This window comes from Triticum urartu, chromosome 3A (assembly GCF_056163025.1).
Source record: "Triticum urartu cultivar PI428250 chromosome 3A, HENAU_Tu73, whole genome shotgun sequence".
NCBI classification, from domain to species: domain Eukaryota; kingdom Viridiplantae; phylum Streptophyta; class Magnoliopsida; order Poales; family Poaceae; genus Triticum; species Triticum urartu.
In genome coordinates, this window is record NC_141875.1 from 694,914,737 (window position 1) to 694,931,582 (window position 16,846).

The window sequence follows — 16,846 nt, forward strand, 5'->3', positions numbered from 1 at the left end:
ATAGTGATCCACTATTCAGCTTCATTTTTATGTACCACGAGCAACTTGGTACATTTAGCCTTGTTCAGAATGACCAAGTTGGGTATTGTAGACGACATTCTTGTCCAAAATGAAGGAATACACGATGTTGGTGGACACACAGTATTCTTCCCGACACGAATTGTGGGGAGCAAAACACCGGCAAAGAAATTGTATCATGATTTATAGACTAGACATGTCAATGTGTCATGATGCAGAGCAGCTACACTGTTCATAAGCTCAAAGCACACGTTTGCTCAGCAACTATTGATGCTAGGAATAAGGTAAACCTTACAGGAGGCTCGAAAGCAGCGGGGCGCGTGACCAAAGTTTGGCTCAAAGATTTTCTTTGTGTCATTTGGTGAAAATTCGTCGGCCCAGTGAACAAGGATAATAATTCAGGCAATCAATTGTGCCTTCAATAATACTTCCTTCGTCCCAAATTACTTGTCGTAGAAATGGATGTATCTAGAAAATTCGTCTAGATACATCCATTTCTATGACAAGTAATTCAGGATGGAGGGAGTATGAAACTTCTAATGGAGCCTTTTACATGTCTATGCCACCCAACATTTCCAGAGTTGAACTCTTCTTGGTGCTGACCCTGATATGAAGCATCAGCTACTGCATGTATGAATTGCTTGAGGGAACTCATCTGCCTCAGGTTAGCTGAAATATTTACAAGACAGTCAGAGGAAAATATAGTACGCCCACAAAATGTTTCAGGCCCAATGAATCCTTTCTAGTTATATAAGCCAGGGCCATTTTCTAAGTTAGCACCATTGATAGTTGTGTTTCGGCGAGCAGGCATTTAACTATGCTAATTTTTAGAGACTTATCATGCATCAACTCTGAAAAATTAACAAACATCTCTTATTGTGTGGCCGTACTCTCCTAAAATTTTCAGGGCCCAACTCACAACAGTTCGCTCAACATAAACCTCCAATGTTGGCTCCTCGGTTTCATGAACGATGCTCTGGAATTTGATAATTCTCCGGAATTCATGAACCAAACAGGCTGAAAATTCATGGTACCTGCGCAGGCTATCTGCTACCTCATCATAAAATTTCATATAACTAAGTTTAATGGCTTAGATTGTATTCAAAACAAAGATTGTACCGAGGATAAACAAAATGAAACACAAAAGCTGAATTTGATAACTAGAAGATTCAACAAAAAGTTATAATTTCATATTATATTGGTAGGGGCCGCGCAGACGTATACCCCCTCTAACACAAATTACAACGTCTACTCTCCCATGAAGGGGAGACTGGTAGATCAACGTGCTCACTAGGTGCAATGTGAACGATTGATCTAGGCCATGAGCCTTATTGATCACCCATGGACCCCGTCCAGGTAAGTATGCTCAAAAGTAGCCCTAGCCTCCAGTTATATAATCGTCTTCCCCAAGCCAATATTTTTAATCTTTTCGTGTGGGACTAAAACAAACTTAATTGATCTGCGGTCCTGGTCTATCTTAAGTTCTCAACCGAACACATTGGCCGACGGATTCGGGCTTGGGTTGCATCTAGCCCATTAATACAAAGCCAGCCTCTTACACGATCTTCTCGGAAAAAGAAAAGGCGCATGATACGAATCAGCCGGATGATTTGTCTATGAAATCGTCCGCCTACCCAGCTGTCAGATCAACGTGTTGATGGCCATTCGATGCACCAACGCCACGATAGCAGACCAGCTTCAACGCCGCGCTACTAGCAACCCCGGTAAAGCTCCACTGCAGCATAGTGCAGCGTGTTATAGCTCCAACGCAGCATCGACGGAGTCCGGCGAAGTTCCATTGCTGCCCCAGCGAAGCTCCAATGGAGCACTGACAGAGTCCGGCAAAGCTCCGGTGCAACCCGGCGAAGCTCCGGTGCAGCACCGACAGAGTCCAGCCTCTGGCGAAGCTCCATTGCAACCCGGTGGAGCTCCAACGCAGCACCGACGGAGTCCGGTGAAGCTCCATTGCAGCGTCGTCTATGCTTCCACCGGAGTTGAGGGAGATGGCCCAACACACCGTTCCGATCAGCCGCACGACCACCCTTAGAGTAGCAGTGGTGTGTTTGTAAAAAAGCTGCAGCGTCAGGCATGCTCACCGAAGCCTCTTTCACTGGTAGCGCCAGTCGCGTTGCAACGCAACACCGCCGGTGACGACGGCCGGAGTTAAGGGAGATGGTCCGTCACAGCAATGGTGCTGCTGCAAAACACATGGATTGCGGCATGGTGTGGCAGTGGCGAGCGGGAACCTTACAGCCGTGCTGGCCAGAGATGCCCTCCTGCCGACCTTGCTGCAACCGCGCCGTAGCGTTGCCGGTGTCGACCTTCCATTACAAGAAATATGTCAACTTGTGACCCTCACTATTGGCCGTTGAAAGGTCATATTTGTTCATTTGCGACCTTTTTGTGACCAAAAATAGAAGGTCAAAAGCTGACGGTCGTAAATTGAAATTAACGACCTTCTGTAAAAGGTCGTTGGTTCTTCGACCAAAATTTTGGTCACTAGCAACCTCCCCAGACCACGTAGGCATCCAGCGTGGCAAGCTGATGTGGCACAAGAATCAGCCCGGTCTGATTCGGTGTTTTACATGGGCCAAGCCCAACAATTCAGCCTTTTTAGAATATTTTTTCCTTATTAATTTGGTCAACTACATGGGCCAAGCCCACATTTTAGCCTTTTTATTTCTAGGCCATGGCCTCTTATAATGCATTTCTTATTAGTTTTCGTCCTTCCAGAAAAATATTGTTTGGTCCATGGCCTTTTCACCCCAAACCACGTTTGTACCACCTTGGTATGTCTCGTGGCCTATTCAGGCCCGGTACTATCATGGCAATTGAGTAATTTTCACAATCAGGCATTAAAGCAACATGTACACAGGGAATACAAAATTTCATTACACAGGAATACAATGTCTACATAATTTGCCTTATCTCACTACTACATAACATTGTTCAACACGTAGGAGCACATCTGGTACTATTTTAACAATGTCTTCATTGCTCCCTCTGATGGGCAAGTTCTCCAGGTGCGACAACTTGAATTCCTACAAGAACAGAACATTACATGAATAGATCTATCGAGGAGGAAACAGTAAAACAGGCTGAAAGCATCACACATACAAATAATAACAGCATACATTAATGTATAACATAATAAAAAATATCTATAACCAGGGCTATTTCTAGCCAACCTGTGTGCATGAATCATAATAGATCAAGCAAAAGACATAAACATCAGCAAATAGCAAATATTAGTGAAAGGGGACAATTTCTAGTACTCGTCATGTTTGCAAAGTGAGCAAGAACGATTATATTTTCCTACACATACTTTCTGACTTTTCCTTAGTCCTACAGTGATCTGCTCACTCCAATTCTATCTACTCAACCCATTCACATGCAACATGGATAATCAACTAGCCTCATCATTTGAAGCATCTAGTCAAATAAGTAATTGGAATGCAACATGGATAACTATGCCCTATGAAACAGTTCACGTATCAAGAACCATCAAAGTAAATAAGGAACTCGTATAGAACACCAACTCAATCACCTTCACAGCAATGAAATCATGGATAGTTCTTCTATTTAATTGAAGTTCTCTAAGCTTCTCCCCCCATTGAAAGCAGTCTACAAAATAATTGAGAACAAGGTCAGCGCCAAAATATTTCAAACCATATAATTTCTTGTAATCTCATATACTGTTATTCAAAATAAAGATGTATTTTGCTGTAAGATTTTAACGCTAGTACACAAGACATAAAAAGGTACGAGCAATCCTTGGTGATCTGAAGCAGCAGCACAAAATTTAAACACAGACAATGCATGCCATATTAATAGCAGCACAAATAGAGAAATGCAAAAGGCACCTCATACTAGTATGGTGATCTTCGGCGCAAATTTTAAGCTCTGTTTCATGTAGATAATTTATTTGGTTTCAGTAAACAACAACATGCAGTATATATGAAGGGTTCTTGGTTGCATAACAGCTGAACTAATCCCCCATCTAGGGGGGGGGGGGGGGGGGGGGATTACAACAGGTTCCTGCAGTACACTAGATATGCCAACATTTTAGACTACTAGTACCTAGAAATCATATGCAACTCTGTTTTTTGCTCTAGCCCAGCCACAAGATCATAACAGAAATTGTAAGTATCTGGTGCATTTGACATAATAAAGTAGCTCCCGAACAAACAGAAGTTCTGCATCTTCACATCCCAATTGAGGAGGTCTGTGGGATAACCTACCCTGAGGAGCTCGCCGTGGGATCTTCTCCATGACCAGCCCCCTTCTTTCACAACACCAGATTGGCCTCTTCACGAACCTGCAAAAATAAATGCACGCACACATCGGATTGGGGGAGACGAGAGGAGGAAGAAGAAGAGAAGAGGAGGAGGAGGGATGTGTATGCAAGTGTATAAGAATCAAGCATGAGATACTTTTCAAATTACTATGAACATTCTTAGTTTCTGGCAGGGGTATTTTGTACATGTTGGCATTAATTGAAAAAAATGGATATGAACAAGAAGGCGCTGCTGCACAATAATGAATGAGAACAATCAGGTACTGGCAGGGGTATATGGCTGCACCATCGATCAATGCAGGACACTGCCACCAACGTAAATGCAGTAGCAACCTTTCTGATGTATTAGTTAAACTGTTAGTCCACTCAGCTAGCAGTAAGCACCTACCAAAACACTTGAAAACTCTCCAAACACAATGGTAAAGTACAAAGTTCAGAACACTTGTGACTGCTATAGCCAACTCTGTCAATTAAGTGGTATTAAGTATTAACTGATAAGAACAAGTGGCCTGAACCAAACTGAACATACATACTCTGCTGCCGTATAAGGGTATCAGAGGGATCGAAAAATGACCCCAACTTTCCTAGTCGATCTAATTGCATCCCAGATGTATGGAGAAACAGATAGGCAGTGTTGTTGATTAAGCTGCAACTAGATGTATCCACGGTCAAGAAAATGTTGTAATTAAAAGGTGTCATGTTCACTTCAGGAGATCCTCACACAAAAGGAATGTTGACTTCCTACATTATTGTAACTTCTATGCAAGAGCATATGCCCATTAACAAGATTACCAACAACTACAATGCAAATTAATTCCAGATATTTTGTCAAAACAATGAAGAACAGGGAATAGGGAACATCCGTCAGTAGATCCAAGCATAACTAATACAGTATGTTACTGCAGACCAAATCACACAAATGTCTTCTAATTTAGCTACTAGGCACAACAGAATCTGTATGGGCAGTGCCACACTTCACATCCGTCAGTAGATCCAAGCATCAGATCAAATCAGACAATTTCAAAGCCATAATCTCAAGATGGCAATGCTTAATTGAGGATTAATCTCATGTACGCGGAGAATAAATCATACTGTACTTGGCTGCAGTTTGGCTTACCTCGTCGTCGCCGCCGGGGGTCTACTTAGCGGCGGCCACGGCGAGCAAAGGGTGAACTTGGCCGGGGCACCAGGAAGGGAGGCACTGTCGCCTCACTTACCGCCGGGAGGGGGGGGGGGGGGGGGGGGGGGGGGCGTGAGGTTGGCCGGAGACGAAGACCCTAAGCCTCGCCGGTGGCAAAGTTGTATCCTTCCATCTCCGCTCAGCTTTGGCCTTGGTGTCACTACAAGTCGTTGGACTGGATGCTGGCGACCTGGGACTGGATGCTGGCGGCGAGGAGATGGGGACGAGGGAGGAGGAGTGCGGCTTTGGGGGAGGTCCGGACGCGGTTGGTGACGACGAAGGAGAAGACGATGAAGACACGGCAGAGGGACCCCGCGAGCCCCGCGAGGGATAGCGCCGGGAGCAGCGCCTCCAGCGCGATGACCGGCCACTCCAGGAACCGCTCGCAGATGCCGCCGCCGAGGATGACGAGGGAGAGGACCAGGACCCCCACTCGCGGTCGATGGTGGCGACCATGTCCATGACGGCCTCCGTCTCGGGCCAGTTGGATCTGAGAGTGGGGAGAGGGGAGAGGGGAGAGGATATGAGATGGGGAGAGGAGGGATCTGGATCGGGAGCACGATGGGGAAGGCGGCGCCGCCGAGGGGACGGGAGGCGGATGAGAGTGTGAGGGGAACACCGGAGGAGTGGGGTGGGAGCGGCGGCGCGTCGAGATCCAGAGGGAGGGAGTGGGGTTGGGGGCGGCGGCGCGGGGAGAGTGAGGTGGGTGGGCGCGTGAGGTGGGTGGCGGATCTGGAGCGCTAGGGTTCGTGGGGTGAGAGGGTGAGGGAGTTTTATTTTTTCTTTTTCTTTTTTTTTTGAGCCAAAGAGGGGGAGGGGGTGAGGGAGAAAGGGCTGCCATCGGATCCGAGAGCATCCGACGGCGTTTCAGCACGATCCGCGTGACATGTCTATGGACCAATCAAAAATTCAGTACACGTTATGACTTTCTAAATTGGTCGTAATCGACTTAAAATAAGGTGTTGAACCATATTTTTTCAAAAAAAGGTGTTGAATCATATAAACAGTTTTATGATATGAGAAATTCAAAAAAAAACATTCTCATTGTGTCAACAAACGTGACATAGTTTTTAGGAAAACTAACAAACTTGGAATTGGAATAAGACAAATATCTTTTAAAAATTGTTATGAGAAATGAGTTTTTAAGGGGGGAATCGTTTTCTATTTTCGGAGTGCCAAAAATGTTTACAGCACCACTCCATTTTCCAAAACTATAAGACATTATTTTATGTACAGTTGACCAAATCTTTAGATGTAAAATGCTTTCGATCCACCTCTCATCAAAAAGACAAATTATGTTTCAAAAAAGAATCTATCTCGGCATTCTTTTGTTTTTCTTCTACTTTTTCACATGAAAAATTCAGAGAAATGATCTCATATTGTGCACAAGGGTGCATCTTGGAATTCCAAACAATGTTGCCTAAGGGAGTTTTCATTTTCTTTGCGTGGAAAATCCATTTTCCATTTTTCTGAGTGCCCGAAATGAGTTTTTTTGTGAAGGACCTACCATATATTTGTGGCAAAATTGGACCAAATCAATTTTCTAAAATACTAGGCCATATTTAATGCACAATAGACAAAATGGTTGGGTGTCAAAAGTTTTGATCCACCTATGGTGAAAAAGACAAATTCCCGCCGATTTAGTAGGAAGCGGGTCAAATTTGAACTGCAGCTGCCTCATAGTTTGCTCTTTATTTTTTCCAAAAATCATTTCTAGGTACATAAGTATCTATTTCATCATAGAAACATCAAAAGTTTTCCAAGATTCAACCACTAGTTAGGAACGGTCAAGCCCGCCGTTTTGACCGCATTTTAAAACGGGCATCATTGTGTCATCATATGTGACCAAGTTTCCAGTAAAAATAATAAACTTGTAATACGACAATTATTTTAAAAAGTGTTCTCAGAAATGAGCTATCATGCGTGAAGATTCAGGGCTTTCAAGCCAAATGATCAATCTTATGGCCACATTCATGACATACTTTGTTCAAATGATCTCATATTGTGCACAAGGGTGCATCTTGGAATTCCAAACAATGTTGCCAAAGGGAGTTTTCATTTTCTTTGTACGAAAAATTCATTTTCCATTTCCCGAGTGCCCGAAATGAGTTTTTTTTGTGAAGGACCTACCATATATTTGTTGCAAAATTGGACCAAGTCAATTTTATAAAATACTAAGCCATATTTAATGCACAATTGAAAAAATGGTTGGGTGTCAAAAGTTTTGATCCACCTCTGATGAAAAAGACAAATTCTCGTCGATTCAGTAGGAAACGGGTCAAATTTGAACTGTAGGTGCCTCATAGTTTGCTCTTTATTTTTTCCAAAAACCATTTCTAGTTACATAAGTACATATTTAATCATAAATAAATGGTTTGGTGGCGATACGTCGAGTTTTAGACGGTGGCCGAGGGCCCCAACTCTAGAGCGCGTAAACTCGCATGCCCGCCACGTGGTCACCGCATGACCGTGGCGTTGCCATGTGTTCTGGGCGGCCTAGGCATCTCTAGTGGGTTGGGCACTCCCCAGATAGGTGCTAGGAAGAAAATCACAACATAAGATTCTCACGAGGAGACCGATCGATGCTCCAACATGAATAAGCAGCCAAGTGTTTGATTAGCGGCACGGGAAATGCACATGGATAATGGGTGTGAGTTTTGGCTGAGGATGATCAGTTACTAAGAAGACCGTCTTCCCAAATTTTCAGCTCAAAAAGAGGAGCCTATGTGATACTTGCTTTGCAAAGTACCACACTGGACATAAATACGAATGTTGAAGCTGGGCTTAAAATAATGAATGGATTGAGCTGGCATTTGGTGGAGGATGGTTATTTGGGCATAGGAAAGCACTGTAGAAAATGGATACCATTTGGACATGCCAAAGTGGTACTTCTTCCCAAAGTGTTTTTCTGAACAGAATAGGAAAATGAATATTTTTTAATTATTTTTGAACTAGGCAAGGAAGGTTTTTTTTACATATTTGATGAAGATATGGCCCAAAAAATTTATGAGTTTTTTTGGGAATTTTGGGAATGACATAAATATAGGTTGCTTCACAACCTGGGGCAAAAATTGGCACATGGACATGACACATAGGCAAAACTGATGAGATGGCGCCTAGTTATCACAGCCCACCACAATTTACAAGGCTATGACCATCTATATTGGTCGTTAACAACTAGAGATAAGGCAGCGGACCAGTGCTGTTTTCTTTATGACCATTTCGTGTAAGGAAATTACGACCTTTCTGACCAAAATGATCGCAATGGTTTAGGGTTTGGAGCCCCCCGAACAGCTTTTGACCAATTGGTCTCAAATGGTTATAGATCTATGACCAATTCTTTCAGGGTCACTGACAGAAGGTCACTAGTTGACATATTTCTTGTAGTGTTCGCCTGCTTGCATCAATAGCGGCTGCGATTCCTGCGAGTCATGACAGTAGGGTGGCTGCTTCGCCCAATGTTTGCAACAGGGACGGTGTCGGAGCAGAGTAGCGTTATAAGGCCGTCGACGGCGTCCACTTCCGGTTCCCAGATTTGTTGGTAGTGCTCGCCATGGGATGGATGGCCTATTCTCTTCTCTGGCAGTCTCACGTGAGGATGAAAAGGGGAAAAGAAAAAAACGGATGCAGAAGACACACAACGAGTAGATAAGGCTGGGATGGAGTGGTGGTGGCCCCGCAGGGGACACGTGGTGCGCACAGGACGCAGTTTACAGAGACAAGAAATCATCCGGATGAACCCAAACGTTTTCCAAAAGAAAAAGGCAGCCTCTTGCAGGATGTCGTAGGGACACCCAACGGTTCCTAGCCTTGTCGTTGCTCTGAACTGCGTCGTTAACTGTTGCTGCTCATTGCAGGTGTTTTCGAGATGCGCTGGGGTATGATATAAATTAAAACTAAAATTTTGATCACGTCCAAATGTCTTGTCATGTTGAACTTTGCTAGCTAGCTCAACTTGATCGATAGCCATCCTTGTGTCTGCTTGCCGGATCAAGCTGTTCCGATAGGATCAAAACATCACAAGACCACGCACCAGGTGGTGGCTCCTTTGGCATCCGGCCAGTAGCATGCATGACTGCACATGGCCTCGTGATTGTATGTACACAAGTAGTAGGTCATGTATTAGTGACTAAGCTCAATACGATTTGCCTTGTGGACTCACTAGGTGATTAGGGCATCTCCAACATCGAACCTCAAACCCTCCGCTTACGTCTGAACCACGTGGTTTCGAAGTGTTGTGATATACAATGTGGTCCTGCATCGGTCCGCAGCACGTAGTCCGGACACACTTTCTCCCGCAAACCGGCACAAACATGAGAGACTTTGCCGGCATCCGGACAACAGACATGCCCGCTTCTGACCACCCTAGCCCACCCAAAACCACCCCCTCGCCCGCGCGCATTCCCACCCGGCATCAGCTGCCCGCATTCATGCCGCTGTAGAGCAGCCGCTTCACATTGAAGTCAGCCCAGAGCGGACGCCGCCTCTCACTAGCTCCGCCACGAAAGCGGTGTGCTGACTGAGGACGCCGCCCACACCATGTCCCCAGTGTTTGCGCCTGTCAATGCGGGCGACGCGCTACTGGACGGAACATGACGGGACGGATATCTACCACACCCATTCAATACCCCGTCCATCTGTGCGCCGCCATTAAGAAGGCTCGCCGGCCTAGAAACCCACTTCGGCACCGCACATTGACACACCCGAATGCCTGGACTCAACGGAATCCGCTATTTAAAGGCGGCCACACCTGGCTAGCTCCACTCCACAACACAAGTCGCTCCACATCCTCCTCCCTTGCACCGCGTCTGCTATGACTGTAGGTGGCAAAGCTTTGTGGGAGAGCCTTTCCGTGGAGATGAAGCGCGAGGTGGCCGCCCTTGCAGCCACCTGGCAGAACCGCCGTGCCAGAGATCTCCGATGACAAGGACAACCCCACGAAGAAGATGGACTTCGACGACACCGCACCAGAGTCAGTGTCTATGCACGCTGTCTTCACCATGGAGCAAGTGCAGGTGCACTACAATGTCGACATGGCGGAGGACCAGTCTGCGCCAGCACCTATGTCGGGGTTCCAGCAGGCGCGGGAGGAACAATGGTACAACCAGTTCCTCCTGGGGCAGCACTGGCTAGCGGAGGGCCACATCGACGGTGAGCACACGAGCGAGGAGGCCGTGGCTGAGGCGAACCCCACTTTGACGCAGAGCAACCTACAATCTACGTGGACGTCTATGCTCAAGCCACCGCTCTCCAAGAAGCGGCTGCCGCGGAGGCGCAGCTGCAAGCGATCGCGGACGGGAACACTGCCAGCTGCGCCTCATATGCACCGCCGATGAACTATCAGGCGGCCCAGTGGGGGTGCCACCATATCGATAGTGGACCTCAAGTCCACCGATGACGGACAAGGCGTGGACTCCTCCGAGAATGAGTAGGCCACGGGAGGCGGCAGGGCCTTGTGTCCCATGTGGGCCAGTTCGTCTCATGTGTTCTACTGTTCCTCGCCGGAGACCGCAACTTCACTTCATGGCTCTTATCGCCAGTGCTCATGGAGACAGAGGATGGAGGACGACAAGGGCTTGGACGCTGGACGCCGTCGTAGGATAGGTTTAGGGTCGGGTCGGAACTGTTTTTTGTTCTAAATGTTCGAAATCTAATGAAAATCCGCCATGTTTGCATGAATGTCATTCGGTTTGTATGTAATCCGCCGTGTTTGCATGTATTTCGTCCGGTTAGTTCAAAGAATGGTTGAAATATATGCGGGCAACATTGCATGGCCCGCTCCCGCATCCATGTCCGCTGACTAGTCCCCCTGTCCGTGAACTGATGTTGGAGAAAATTTGAGGGTCGCCGTTGGAGGTGCCCTTACTATGTGTTTTTTTGTGAATAAGTGATTACTATTTGTGACTGCCATAGACAATTTTACGTTTATTTCCTCCTCTGATTCCATGATAAAATAATATAACTTATAGGAAGAATATTGTGAAAATATATTTCGTACCTATAGATATTTCGGTGCGACAAATTTTCACACAAAAACTTCTGGAAGAAACATCGTCGGCATGACAAAGCACAATGCGCAAACACGGACTTAGGACTGTGAACCATCCTCTTCATCAAGGGATTAACTTGGTCCCCAACCTGGAAGGCGTGATCGAACTATTAAGACTTACAGTCCTCTGAATCGAAACATTTCATAAGAAGTAAACATTTTCTATGGAAGTTCTTTCGAACAAAGATTGAAGCTGATCACCGAAGTTAGTATGAATACCTTTCCTACTCTTCACCTATTGTTTGAACAGACAATTCACAACAATACTATGCCATGATCACAAAACCGACAATGTGTGCCATAGCCATTATAAACTATTGAATAGTCTATGCCCCCACCCCCTTGCGTCGCTTCCACGAGCGACACATGGGAACCCTAGCTTTCGCAGCCACCAGGCTCCCCTTTGTTACGGGTTTGTAGGCCTTGCTAGTGTGGCTCAGACATCAACAGGCGGGGCGGGGAGGGAGGGGGGGGGGGGGGAGGGGGGGGGAGGGTGCTGAAGTAGACCCCTAATATACTTGAAAAGAAAAATCAATGCTCACCGAACTATGTAAAATGCAACCACTTCTAGTTGACAAGGAGCGAGTACATGTGCTGAAATTGAAGACACACATAGACTCACCAGCCGATAAAATGGTAAGCAGTGAGATGCCCTCACACTCATAATGGGCAAACTATAAGCGTATGTTCGTAGTTCCATAGCCTTCAAATTCTCGTTCATCTAGAGACTATGAACATATGTCATCAATACCTTGAGGCAACAGAGTTTGCAACACATGTACATTTGTTGCTTAGGCTTGGAAGTCATCGGAATTCGCACATCCGCTTTACTTTCATGTTCTACTAGCAACATGATTTCTTTAGCCTTGCTCAGACTGACGAGTTGGGTGTTGTGGACACCACTCATGTTCAATGGAGTATGTCATGGAAAGCGCGATGTTGATGGGCACACGAGATTCTTCAAGACGTGATTTGTCAGTCACAAACACCAGCTAACAAAATGTATCATTATTTATAGAATAGACATGCCACTGTGTCATGACATAGAGTAACCACACCGTTCATATGCACAAAGCACAGATTTACTCAGCAAGTAATGAAGCTCGAAAAAAGGTAAACTTTACATGGGGATCCTAAAGCACCAGGGACACATGACCAAGGTTCGGCTCAAATATTTTGTATGTATCTCTCAGTGAAAATTGTTGAAATTGGGGGTCATTAGTTCTGACATGCACCGTGCCCCGGTGAACAAAGATAACAATCTGGGCAGTCGACCGTACCTTAAATAATATGGAACTTCCAATGGAGCCTTTTACATGTCTTCACTACCTCTCAAAACAATTTGAGAGACCTAAAAAATTTCTTGGTCGACGCGGGTAAACTCATTAGCTGTCTGTGTTAATCCTGCAATGTGTCACACTTCCTGATGCATGTATGAACTGTTGGAGAGACCACTGTCGTCTAGATTCAGCTGAAATATTTCTAGGACATTCAGAGGAAAATCTACCATGCCCACAAAATGTTTCAGGATGGAAACCTTCCAGCTGGTTAAGCCAAGGTGAGTTAGCACTACTGATACTAATATTCTGCGTCGACCATGCTCAATTTTCGAGACTTATGATGCATCAGTTGAACTAACACTGCCTATTGTGTCACCATCCAACTCACAACAGTTCGCTCATGATTAAATCTGCCAATGCTGGCCACTCTGATTTATGAAACGGTGCCATTGCTCTGGACTCTGGTAATTTTTTGGATGGGTTCTCATGAATCAAACATGCTGAAACTTTGCTGGTACCTGCACATGTCTGTGTACTAGTCTTTTGTAAGACCTCAAATCTCTAACTCTAAGCCTCTGAACTCACCTGTATCTTGTTTTTACCATAGTCCCGTCGGCTATAAATTTCTGGTGCAAATGATAGTAATCTACAAACAGGCTAATATTTTAACTGACCGGGGCACCATGTTTCTTCTTTCTCTAACAAAAATTTCTGCTCATTATGGTAAAAAAAACTACTAATCTAGCGGCTTGCTTTTCACCCCTCAATCTCATGCACAGACCAGTCAAAATGTTGATTTTCTTTGGCATAAATCTTCAATCTACTTGCTTGTTCGTGTAGGCATAAGCATGAAGCCAAATCTTGCAACATATTCTTATTCTTAGGTGATGACATTTCCAAAGACTATGGACTCCTACCTTCCTTTATCTGTTATAAATACTAAATATGATCAGAGTTTTAATGAAAAAAAGATTAACACAATATTTCTTTTAATTGGCCAATAAAATTTAATTTCATAATTTGGCAGGGGCCGCGCGGACGCGTACCCCCTCTATCACAAATTATGACTTCCACTCTCCCAAAGAAGAGGGTAGATCAACGCACTCACTATGTGCAATGTGAACCATTGATCTAGGCCATGAGCCTTCTTGATCGCTCATAGACCCCGTCCAGGTAAGTATGTTTAAAGGTCGCCCTACCCTCTAGCTATATACTCATCTTTGGAGAGCCAATCCTGTTAATCTTTCCGTGTGGGACTAAGCCAAACGTTATTACTCTGACTCCAGGTGTATCTCAAGTTCTGAACCGAACGCGCACATTGGCTAGCCAGTACTATTTATTTGTTTAAAAGAAAGGCCGAAGGATTGAAGGGCCCAGTTACAATTAGCCCATTAACACAAGGTACGGCCTCTTGCAGGACGCCGTAGATACACACACCTTGAGATTCCTGGCGTTAGTCGACTTCGGTTTCTCGTGCTCTGAACTAAAGAAGATATTAATTTCAAAAAAAGAAAACTAAAGAAGATATTAATTGCAAGAGCACGCACCAGGTTCCGGCTCCTTTAACATCCGGCCAGCAGCATGACTCGTGTACGAGTATGTACATGGCCTATTAATTGTATGCGTATGCGTGTTGTACGCAGCGTATCAGTGACTAAGCTCAGTACAGTTTGCCTTGTGCAATCGAGAAGTGATTACTATGTGTGACTATCACATACACTGCCATGTTCATCTCCTCTTCCAAGTCCATGAAACGTATTCCTATATAATTAGGTGGGATATTATAAAAATACATCCCATACCAAGGCCTGGCAAAATTTCATCAGACACCAAGTACTTCCAAAAGAAACATGGTCAACACGACCAAGTATAACACGTGAACAAATATTTAGGACAAGACCAAAGATTCATGGCTTCATAAAAAGCATATGGAAATATTTGGAAGCTATTTGAGGTTTCCTACAATTCTTTCTGGCCAAAATAATTCACACTGACATATATAGTGAGTAAAATGACCACAGAAATTACAACGACCTACCATACCACTTGTAAATTATTGAGATGGAAAAAAATGAAGATAAACCATTTAATGCTACCTTTCAATAGAATTAGGCTATAAAACTTTTTTTTGAAGAAAAGGCGCTGGCCGAGCCCGAGAAGAGCTCGAACCTAGTCGGACTTTGAATTAACAAAGCCATCAACTGACAAGGATTATATGGCAGGAGCATACAAGAGAAAGGGGAAATCTGGAAGAAGGAGATACAAGGTGCTAAGTAGAACAACTCCAAGGCGACCAACAGCGGCCAAGAGCACACCATGTCGTTGCCAACGACCGCTACCACGCCTACACCAACTAACCTGCTAAAGCCACGGGAGGAGGGCACCACCGTGCAACTATTGTGGTCGCTGACTGACACCAAAGAACCAAACATGGGCAACAAAGATTTGTGTCCGCCGCCGCAAAGGACCACTATCCTTTCACCAAGGCTCGATGGGTGTTGCACCGGCGAGCGGCAGAGTGGTTCCTTAGAACCCAAATCAAGGTGCCAAGCTGCCCAAGGAGAGACAACAGGAGTAGACCCACAAGCAACGGGAGCCCGACCACCCAAGCACCATCCTCGACAGCGACGAGACGGAACGCCGGACTTGAGATATCGAACGAAGGCGCTGAACCACATAGAAGGCCAGAAAGGGCAGCACCATACATCGGTCAACGGTAGGAGTCGCCAAAACCCAACGCATACCACCAGCATCGAGAACGACACCGATACCCACACACTAGCGGCAGGGGCCATCTGCACCTGGACTGAGCAACCTGCAGAAGATGAAGCCATGCCAACTCACGCCGTCATCGAACCGCCGCCAACTCCACCACCACTCGAGCATGCCCAAGCAACGACTTCAGGAAGGAGAACGCCATCGCGGTGTCGTCGTTGCCCGGAACAGGGGATCTGAGGCCTTATGGGCATTTGCTGGGCCTATGAACTCCGGTCCTACATGTATCTTCTTCCGAGACTTTTTAGGGTACATCGTACGACACAAAATCCTTCGTTCAAAGGAGAAGTCAAGTCATCAGTTGAGAGAAAACCTTGCCCCATTGACGTGATTTCCTGTGTATGCATAGAATTATTCACTTCACTGAGTTGGACATGGGAAGTTCTAACGCATGGTAACAGAACCCGGTGCAGCCTCTGCTTGCTTTTACCCACAAGTGAGATGTACGAGAGTATATGACGTCCTATGCACAGCCTACGGATGAACCGGACAAATAAAAATACCTGTTTTGCTAGTCTAGTATTCCTTTCTAACATACTCCCTCTAGTCTTTTTTGATCTATATATAAGCTTTGTCTGAAGTTAAAGTACCTCTAATTTAACCAAACTTACAAAAAAAATATCAATCACTCATGTGGTAGTATATGATTTACATGAAGATCATCTCCAGAAGATGTGTTCATTATGATCTTGCGCAAAGATATCCTTGTGACATATTGTATGCAAACGTTATCTTACAGGAATGTACACATAAACTGAATAAATTGACAAAAGAGAAAAGTATGCTTTTCGTCCCCCAACTCTTGGTGAAGTCTAGATTTGGTCCCTCAACATCAAAACCGGGCAACTTGCACCCCCAACTACCGAAACCAGGCAAGATTCGTCCCTGGACTCAGTTTTGACCGGTTTTGGTGTTGACCTACCCCTGTTTTGACCGGTGCTCACTCATATTCCTGTAATTTTCTTATATCCATGAACTTTTTGGAATTCACATGCACTTTTCAACTCCGCATAATTTTTTCAAGGTCACGTATTTTTCTATAAATAAACATACTTTTCTCAAATCAGCGAACTATTCTGAAATTCGCATACTTTTTTCAAATCCGTGATTTTCTAACATTTACGTACTTTTTCCAAATCCCCGTATTTTTTCCAAGTTTGTGTAATTTTATCAAATCCAAGTATTTTTCAAAGCCCTGAACTGTTTTTGAAATTTGCATAATTATTTCAAATCCACATGCTTTTCAA

General features: G+C 45.0%; 1 long non-coding RNA gene and 2 other non-coding genes across 3 annotated transcripts; all 3 read right to left on the minus strand.

Annotated features, from left to right (window-relative positions):
* Positions 1 to 1,220: 1,220 nt before the first annotated feature.
* Positions 1,221 to 1,382, minus strand: LOC125549767 (U1 spliceosomal RNA). Its single transcript, XR_007301488.2, has one exon. It is a non-coding gene; the product is annotated as a U1 spliceosomal RNA (small nuclear RNA).
* Positions 1,383 to 2,849: 1,467 nt separating this feature from the next.
* LOC125546041 (uncharacterized) lies at positions 2,850 to 6,244 on the minus strand. The gene is made up of 4 exons (XR_007300419.2): positions 5,433 to 6,244; positions 4,260 to 4,336; positions 3,566 to 3,642; positions 2,850 to 3,059 (listed from the first exon to the last, which is right to left on the minus strand). It is a non-coding gene; the product is annotated as an uncharacterized LOC125546041 (long non-coding RNA).
* A 7,604-nt stretch (positions 6,245 to 13,848) lies between these two features.
* On the minus strand, positions 13,849 to 14,005 carry LOC125549744 (U1 spliceosomal RNA). The gene has a single exon (XR_007301466.2). It is a non-coding gene; the product is annotated as a U1 spliceosomal RNA (small nuclear RNA).
* Between the last annotated feature and the right edge of the window lie 2,841 nt (positions 14,006 to 16,846).